The sequence below is a fragment of the Orcinus orca genome, chromosome 7 (assembly GCF_937001465.1).
Source record: "Orcinus orca chromosome 7, mOrcOrc1.1, whole genome shotgun sequence".
In the NCBI taxonomy this organism is placed as follows: domain Eukaryota; kingdom Metazoa; phylum Chordata; class Mammalia; order Artiodactyla; family Delphinidae; genus Orcinus; species Orcinus orca.
Window position 1 is genome coordinate 100,920,024 of NC_064565.1, and position 9,911 is coordinate 100,929,934.

General features: G+C 43.5%; 1 pseudogene; it reads left to right on the plus strand.

The window, feature by feature from the left end:
• The first annotated feature begins 5,985 nt into the window (after positions 1-5,985).
• LOC101283117 (potassium-transporting ATPase alpha chain 2-like) lies at positions 5,986-9,059 on the plus strand (annotated as a pseudogene).
• The last annotated feature ends 852 nt before the right edge of the window (positions 9,060-9,911 follow it).

Below are 9,911 nucleotides of genomic sequence, written 5' to 3' on the forward strand. Positions count from 1 at the left end.
CTCCATAATATAGGTGGGCCACATCCAATCCCTTGAAGGCCTGCATAGAACAAAAAGAGCTGCCTCCCCAAGTAAGAGGGAATTCTTCAGCAGACTGCCTTCAGAATTCATCTGCACCATCAGTTCTTCCTGGGTCTCCAGCCTGCAAGCCCACACTGCAGATTTTGGACTTGCCAGCCTCCATAATTGCCTGAGCCAATTCCTTACAAAGATCTCTTTCTATATAGACACATCTTATTTGTTCTGTTTCTCTGTAGAAGGCTGACAAACACAGTCCCCAAGGACTGAGCATCTGCCATGTACTTAGCCCCATGGCAGTCACTGAGACAAATTGTTCTGCCACCAATAAGCACAGCACCTAGTTGGAAAGACAAGACTAACTTGGATAAAATAATTCATAGCAACATACACAAGTGGCAAAGGCTATGGGCTAGTTCCTGGTGTTATGGTTCAGAGGAGGGTTCAGAGGGAAAGTCAAGAAGGAGACGGCACTTAGTCTCTAGGGCAGTTGGAATTTCCCAAGGGAAAGAGAAAAGAAAGGGTGGCTCAAAGGTGGTGACATACTTGGTATGTCTCCTCCCCCTGGCTCTCCCATCTCCATGAATGCCATCACCACCCACACAGATGCCCAAGTAAAATGGGCCTCATCCTTATCTCTACCAAAGCCTCACTAAGCACTCCAGCAGTCCACTTTCCCTCGTAGTCAATCATCTATCTTTAGACCCTGCTCCTAAATATTAATGAACCATTCCTATGCTCTTCATACCCAAAGCTACCTTCCTAGCCCAGGCTGCCATCTTTGCTCTCCTGGGCCACCAATATACCCTTATATGTTTACCCTTTCTTTAGTCTTGCTCCTCCAATCCCTTGCTCCCCACAAAGCAGAGTGATCCTTCAAAAGTGAACATCAACTCATGCCTCTCTCTGCTTATAACTCTTCAGTAGCTCTCCATGTCCTACAGAATAAAATCCAAATCTAGTATAGCTTCACCATGCTGTGCTCTCGGCACTGCTGTGTCTCCATCCTCATCTCTTGCTGCTAGCCCTCTTATACCTACTAAACTTCCAGGTCCTCAATAGTGCCATCATTTTTCCCACCCCAAGGCCTTTGCACATGCTATCCCTTCTGCCAGAACTCTTTCTCTCTTTCTTTGGTTAATTTCTACTTTCTTTGGGTCTCAGTGCTTCTATTTTCCAGGAGGAAGCCTCCTCTAACTTCTGCAGACTTGTCTGGGTGTTTCTCCAGCAGCTCCCTGTACTCCCTCTCTCAAAGCACTTATCACAAGTGCTACTGACAAATTTTCTGTCTTCCCAACTAGACCTTAAGTTTAAGAGTCTGGGTCCAACTCACATCCCCAGAAATTACGAAAGTACTGAAGTGTGCATGATAGACTTAAATATTCTAATTATAATAGGTTGGTCCTGTACCCTGAAAATACAGCAGTGAACAAGACAGGCTTGCCCTCATAGAGCTCACACTTTGAGGACAACAAACAAGTGAATAACGCATAAATGCAATTAGAGTTGTGAAGAGGGTCAGAAAAGAAAGAACTAGAGGGCTGTCCTAGAACATATAGGGGGAGGTAGAGCTGAACACCTACTTTAGACATTGAGTGGTCAGGGAAGGCTTCTTTGAGAAGCTGACCTTGAGCAGGGACTTGAAGAATAAAAACGAGTCAGTCGTGCAATGACCAGGGCAGTGGAGTGTGTAGGCAGGAAAAATCCTGGTATATTCTAGGGATGTCAGAAAGTTAAGATGGCTGAGCAAAGAGGGTAAATAACATATTCTTCATAGTATCAAGCTTACTGCACCAGAAACTTAGACCACAGCCACTTTGTCACCTGCAGGATGAGTCACTTTCGAGGAGTGGTTTCGTTCCCTCCAGTGGGAATGGCATTTGGTAATAGAGGAGCCCTTACGACAATGCCTTTTCTACAAAACTTTTCAAAGTCCTAAGGTCCTGCCTTTCAAGCCCAAATTCCAATTCAGTGAGGTGAACCTGTTCTTATTAAAAATTTTCCATAAGCTAAAATTAATTAACAATCAGCAAGGGAAAAGGAATGAGATTATTCGTGGTCCTTCTTTGCCTGGATGGGGAAAGGCTGGGATGGGGAGAAAACAGGACTTCTAGTGTCCTTCTAATCATCAAATTAGGATGTGTCTCTTTGCGAAGATGGGCCCTGAAGGTATCCTTGGGATGAACATATCTCTTTCCAAAGATTAAATTTAGGGACCTCCTATAAAGTTATGGCATCCCCAGCCATGTCCACTGTATTCCAAGGTCAAGTTTATACCTATGTACCAGATCTGGAATGTGCCTTGTCATTTGCTCCTGGTTTGGCTCCACTCTTTCCCTGCCCTAGAACAATACCCACGATACGTTAACTGTGAGTAACTGTGGATAACAGCAAGGATGCTGGATTCAAGGACTGCTTACATGTCCTTCTAGACGACCTGTTCGCTTGTTCCACCACCGGAATCAGAACTCCCTCCCTCTATTACCCTCTTCCTCCAGCCCTCAGAGACAGTCCATATTCCTAGCTTAGGCAATGCATTCTTGCTGCCCTGACACATATCACCAGAGTGGGCCAAGCAAGCCATTGAGAGAGCCAAGCTACCCACCCAACACTTGGCTTTGGCTGAGGGCATCAAGCCAGGCCATGGTGTCATAGTAGCTAAGGGCCCTTGATAAGCCACATCAGCTCAACTCTTAAAATGTATCATGGCCTGTTGATGAAGTTGATGAGGGTTACATCAGACTGTGTCCCTCCAGAGCCCAGATTGAATGACTTTTAATTAGAACAAATCAGATGTTTAACCCTCTCTTCCCTGTGGAGGCAGCTGCTGGATCCAAATCTGGAACGGGTTCAGTGGGCACAAGTTTGTTGGTTACAGGATACATCATAACATAATGAGAACTTCCCCATATGGAAAGGTCTCTAAGGAAGTTTTGGGGTTCAATTCCATCACTTCTAAATCACCACTGATTCTGAATTATTTTGAACCAATGTTCAGTATCAATGCCTTCCATGAATAGGATTCATTCATTCATTCAAAAGTGTATTTAGGGTTGTCTTTTGGTCTTGTTTATGGTTTCCTTTGCTGTGCAAAAGCTTTTAACTTTCATTAGGTCCCATTTGTTTATTTTTATTTTATTTCCCTTTCTCTAGGAGGTGGGTCAAAAAGGATCTTGCTGTGGGGCTTCCCTGGTGGCGCAGTGGTTGAGAGTCCGCCTGCTGATGCAGGGGACACGGGTTCGTGCCCCGGTCCGGGAAGATCCCACATGCCGCAGAGCGGCTGGGCCTGTGAGCCATGGCCGCTGAGCCTGCGCGTCCGGAGCCTGTGCTCTGCAATGGGAGAGGCCACAACAGTGAGAGGCCTGCGTACTGCAAAAAAAAAAAAGAAAAAAAAGGATCTTGCTGTGATTTATGTCATAGAGTGTTCTGCCTATGTTTTCCTCTAAGAGTTTCATAGTTTCTGGCCTTAATTTAGGGCTTTAATCCATTTTGAGCTTATTTTTGTGTATGGTGTTAGGGAGTGTTCTAATCTCATACTTTTACATGTAGCTGTCTAGTTTTCCCAGCACCACTTATTGAAGAGGCTGTCTTTTCTCCACTATATATTCTTGCCTCCTTTATCAAAGATAAGGTGACCATATGTGCGTGGGTTTATCTCTGGGCTTTCTATACTGTTCCATTGATCTATATTTCTGTTTTTGTGCCAGTACCATACTGTCCGGATTACTGTAGCCCCTCAGAATGGGAGAAAATATTTGCAAATGAAGCAACTGACAAAGGATTAATCTCCAAAATTTACAAGCAGCTCATGCAGCTCAATAACAAAAAAACAAACAACCCAATCCAAAAATGGACAGAAGACTTAAATAGACATTTCTCCAAAGAAGATATACAGATTGCCAACAAACACATGACAGAATGCTCAACGTCATTAATCAATAGAGAAATGCAAATCAAAACTACAATGAGATATCATCTCACACTGGTCAGAATGGCCATCATGAAAAAATCTAGAAACAATAAATGCTGGAGAGGGTGTGGAGAAAAGGGAACACTCTTGCACTGCTGGTGGGAATGTGAATTGGTACAGCCACTATGAAGAACACTATGGAGGTTCCTTAAAAAACTACAAATAGAACTACCATATGACCCAGCAATCCCACTACTGGGCATATACCCTGAGAAAACCATAATTCAAAAAGAGTCATGTACCAAAATGTTCATTGCAGCTCTATTTACAATAGCCAGGAGATGGAAGCAACCTAAGTGTCCATCATTGGATGAATGGATAAAGAAGATGTGGCACATATATACAATGGAATATTACTCAGCCATAAAAAGAAATGAAATTGAGTTATTTGTAGTGAGGTGGATGGACCTAGAGTCTGTCATACAGAGTGAAGTAAGTCAGAAAGAGACTAAGACAAATACCGTATGCTAACACATATATATGGAACCTAAGAAGAAAAAAAATGTCATGAAGAATCTAGGGGTAAGACAGGAATAAAGACACAGACCTACTAGAGAATGGACTTGAGGATATGGGGAGGGGGAAGGGTAAGCTGTGACAAAGTGAGAGAGTGGCATGGACATATATACACTACCAAACGTAAAATAGATAGCTAGTGGGAAGTAGCCGCATAGCATAGGGAGATCAGCTCGGTGCTTTGTCACCACCTAGAGTAGGGGCATAGGGAAGGTGGGAGGGAGGGAGATGCAAGAGAGAAGAGATATGGGAACATATGTGTATGTATAACTGATTCCGTTTGTTATAAAGCAGAAACTAACACACCATTGTAAAGCAATTATACCCCAATAAAGATGTTTAAAAAAAAAAAGCAGAAACTAACACACCATTGTAAAGCAATTATACTCCAATAAAGATGTTACCAAAAAAAAGTGTATTTAGCATCTCCTGTGTGTTCTAGGTGTGCAGGATAATGAGATGAAGGGAACATGTTCCCTTCCTTCAAAGAGCTCCATAAAGGGTGATGCATATATTTGTTTCTCTTGAGAAGTGTCTGAAAGACCACCATATGAACCTTCCAAAGTCAATAACTACCAAAAATGTCATCGTGAGCTAGAATGAGCACTCTATCTGCAGGGACAAAGATGGTGCTGCTGGTGGCTAACCATCTCTGGGTTAGTAAGTTATGGTAAATCAGACAAATGTTTGTCCTCCTCCACAATTTCTCATGTGTCATAGGCAGTTAATAGTTGACAAATAGAATAAAATAGAGCTACAGGATCTAGAGTCCCTACAAGACATTACTTTTTTATTATGATCATGTATTGTAATATTAACATTAATAACTAAATTTGAGTGCTTACTAAGTACAAGGAATAGTTCTAAGTGCTCTATGTGCATTATCTCATTTAATTCTAACAACCCCAAGAGGTAAATATTGCCTTTCCCCTATTTTCATCCTGACTTTACAGATGCAGAAACTGAGACTCAGATTGACTTGTGTACCTCATTCCCTGCAAAGATTTCCAGAGGCTTCAGCTGAGAAATGCTGACCTAGTTCAAGTTCCTCTCTTTATGAAGCACATTCGTCCAGGCTTTATCTCTTCTAGTCAGAGGCTAATATTACTTTGTCAAGAGATGGCCAAAACCCACAGGTCCCCAATTATGAGATCATTTAGTCATTCAACAAATATCTATTTTGAATCCCCATGTGTTGAGAATACAATGGTAAACAAACACAGGCTCTGCTCTCAGGAGGATTTCAACCTGGTAGAGTAGATTTTTAAATGAGCAGAAATAAGATAGAAAACTATGAGCAGGCACTGAACCCACTGGGCTTCAGCAGCGCAGGGTCCAGTCTGAGACTGGCCCTTCAGGTCTCCCACCTCAAACTACTGCAGCTGGACCCCTGAGTTCCAGGCCCTTAGTACAGCTCACACCCTGGAACTGTGCCCTTCTGTGACCAACTTCATTCCACAAGCACCCATGTCATCAGCATCATGGGCAAAACAACACCAAAAACTTACTCTGTGAAGCTCAGTGGAACTAAAGACATAGAGAAAACACCCAGTAGGGATGGCCAGGAGAAGTACCAGATCCTGAAGTACAACTGCTAGGAACTCATAAAGAATCACTAGAAAGAGGAACCCAAGAAAGAATTCACCTAGATGATCAGAAATTGAGCAATAAGGAATTGGAAGAGAACTATGGTCCAAATGAGATACAGTGCTGTCCAGCATGAGAGCTGAAGAGCTTTTGGTTCAGGACAGCCCCAGTACACTCAGGCCTTTCAAAGATACATGAGGGATTGTCAAATTTCTCAGTAGATGGTGTGGGGCTTCCCCATCCTTCTATGGACAGGAGCTGTTCCATGCTGGCTTGCATTTGGAATTCAGTACTCCAATGATAAGTGTGCATGCTTAGATAGTGTGTACTTGGGTTCTGTGCTTGCTCTGGTTGGGGTGATATTTGCTTATTTCCAATAAGTGAAAAGCACCAACATCATGTTAAGATTCAGTAAATTATTCCTCTCCAAGTTTTTGTCATCTGGGATGCAAGGGAGAGTACAATCCCTGAAGAGCAGCTAATGGTCCGGAACATGGTGGAGATTAAGGGTGGAGACCAAATTCCTAGGGATATCAGGTGGCTGGCTTCTCAGTGAGCTAAAACAGATAATTTATCTCTCACTAGGAGGTCTGAGCCCCACTCCTGTTCCCGTGACTTTACTCATGGCAATCCCCTTGAAACAAAGAACACTGGCTTCTCTTCTACAACTTATTTTAAAGGTGTGGCAACTGGCACAATCACCAACACAGACAGATTGCCTCAATGGCTTCAGGAATTGGCAATAGGAAGACAGCCATTGCCACTGAGATTGAGCACTTCGTTTGTTTGTATTGTGGCAGAAGTGACCACTTCACCAGCATCCTTTTCTTTGTTATCACAGTGTCCATGAAGTATGCCCTGGACTCCACCACCTTCTTCATTGGTGTCACTGTGGCCCATGAACCTGAGGACCTCCTGGTGATTGTCACTGTCACTCCATTAATGACAGAAAAACAAGTGGCCAAGAACTGCCTGGAGATGAACCTGGAAGCAGTGAAGACCTCAGTTCCGCCTCTATCATTTGCTCTGACAAGATCAACCCTCAGACTCACAACAGAACTCATGTGCGGTGTGACAAGCTGATCTATGTGGCTGACACATGACGAACAGAAAAACCAACTCCTTGCCTGAAGCTCTGGAATCTGGGCCTCCTTATTCAAGATAATAACACTGCATAACCAAGTTGAGTTCAAACAAGGACACGAGAAACCATCATGGAGAAAGTTGTGGTTGGAGGTCATTTTCAGAGGTCATTTTGGGGGATGTGATAGAAATTAGGAAATGAGACTGCAAAGTGCCTGGAATCCCTTTTGATTCTACCAACAAATTTCAGCCCCCATACATGAGATGGATGACCCCAGTGACAGATGCTGCCTCACGATGATGCAGGGGCCCCTGAGAAGATCCTAGAGAAGTGCAGCACCATCATTATTGATGTCCTAGAGCAGCCTCGGGTCGAGAGCACAGCTAAGGCCTTCCACACCATGTACGTGGAGTTAGGGGTTCCGGAGGAGCCCCATTCTGGGTTTCTGTCACCTCTTCCTGCCAGCAATCAAGTTCCCAGAAGCCTACTCATTTGACAGATGTCATGACCTTTCCCACCTCCAGTTTCTGATTTGTGGGCTCTTGTCAAGGACTGATCCCCTTCGGTCCACTGTGCCTGAGATACTTACCAAATACCAGAGTGCTGGGGTCAAAGTTGTTATGGTCACAAGTGATCATCCCTTCACAGCCAACACTATTGCCACGTATCATTTCAGCCAACAGTGAGATAGATGGTGAAAGACATTGAAAAAGCCTCAACCTTGCTATGGAGCAAGTACACAGATAGGGTAAAGCCACTGTGATGTCCAGTATGGAGCTGAAGGACATAAATCAAGAGCACCTTGGATGAGCTCTTAACCAAGTACTTGGAAACCACCTTTGCTCAGACATCCCTCCAGCAGAAGCCAATCACTGATGTGGGCTGTCAGAGACAGATGCACTTGTTCCCGTGACAGAGGATGGACTTAACGCTTCTCCAGCTCTAAAGAATGCAGATGTTGGGATTGCCATGAGGGTAGCAGGTTCTAATGGATCCAAAAATGCAGGCCACACAGGCTTACTGGATGACAGTGATGTCTTTGCATCTCTAACCACAGGGTAGAGGAAGGCCACCTCATCTTTGACAACCTAAAGAAGATTATTGCTTATACTCTGACCCAGAACATTGCCAAGCTTTGCATTTTTTTGATTTACCCTATTGTCGGGCTTTCCCTGATCACTGGCATCATTACTATCTCGTTCATCAATCTGGGCACAGACTTAACTCCCTTATTGCTCTATCCTATGGGAAAGCTGAAAGTGTCATTTTGAACCAGAAACCCCACCATAAGAAAATGGACAGATTGGTGAACAAGTCACTTGCCATGTAGTCCTGCCAACACACTGGCCTCATGCAAGCCCAGGAGCTTTCGTTGTCTATGTCACCATGTATGCACGGAGGAGATTTAGGCCCAGCACTCTCATTAACCTCTGGAGCAATGGAGGAATAACAGCATGAACGATGGGGACGATTGCTATGGACAAGAATGGACGAGGTATCAGAGGAAATACCTATAATGTACAGGCTACACAGCTGCTCTCCCTGGCATCATGAACTACCAAATAGCATATCTGATCATGAAGAAAACCTGGAGCAATTTCATCTTCCAACAAGGTCTTTCCAGAAATAAAGCCATCTGGCTAGGGATTGTCTCACAGCTTATCATAGCAGTAATTCTCTCCTATGGCACTGGAAGTGTCACAGCCCTAGATTTCACCAGGCTCCTGGCTCAGGATTGGTTTGTAGATATGCCACATCCATATTCTGCTTTGGGTGTATAATGAGGTGTGAAAACTTTTTATCAGACTTTACTGTGGAACCTGTTGGGATAATATATCACTAACACCATCTTTTTGCCCAAGTGTCCCCACTTCACATTGGTGATGATCTTCAGTTCTCTTGTGTAATAATGACATCATCCAAATTTATACCAGAGAAAGACAAAAACTATATGAAAGGCACTCAATTGATGTTTTGTACTTTACAGCTGAGATTTGACTATTTATGTATAAATTTTATCTCTATCTCCGGTTTTTAAATATGTAAATTTCAAGGTGATGATGTAGAGAAGAAACACTTATTTGTATATACATAGATTTCCAAGATATTAAGTAATCTTGCGTAACTCAGATATCTGCTGGGGTCTCCCTGCTTTTAAGCTCTAGGTAGGATTTCTCATACCTCTATTGTACATCCTGTTGAAGATCAATGCCTTTCTCAAGATGTCTATGAGTTCCTGGGGAAACTGTCCACTTTGCTCAAAAATCCAACTCAAGGTTTGCAGGAAATGGAGAAGGGGGCAAGGTTACATCATGAGAACATGGACATGCCCCACTTTGACTCTCAGATGTTGCCAGAGGATGCTTTCCCTGCCATGTCACCCCTCACCCCCAACTCTCAGCATCTCACTGGTCCATCCATTTTTGCCTCACCTCTTCTCCTCCCTCCCAGACGGCCCTTCAACCCTACTACTGGAACGCCAGTTGGACTTCTTCCAATTCCTGCTCCAAATCTGAACTCCAAGTCCACTTTGCATATTCTAACTCAAGGGGCTGTACTGAACAAAAGGGTCTTTCATTCACCAGGAAGCCATATTGGTTTGAAATAGTAATATCTATTTCTTGTAAAACATTTGCAAAGCACTTTCCAGCACCAACGTTATGCCAATCATGTTTCATGCTTTCAACTTAGGTTTATTCATGTGTGGAACAACATCTATGTTGACAGGCCCAGAGA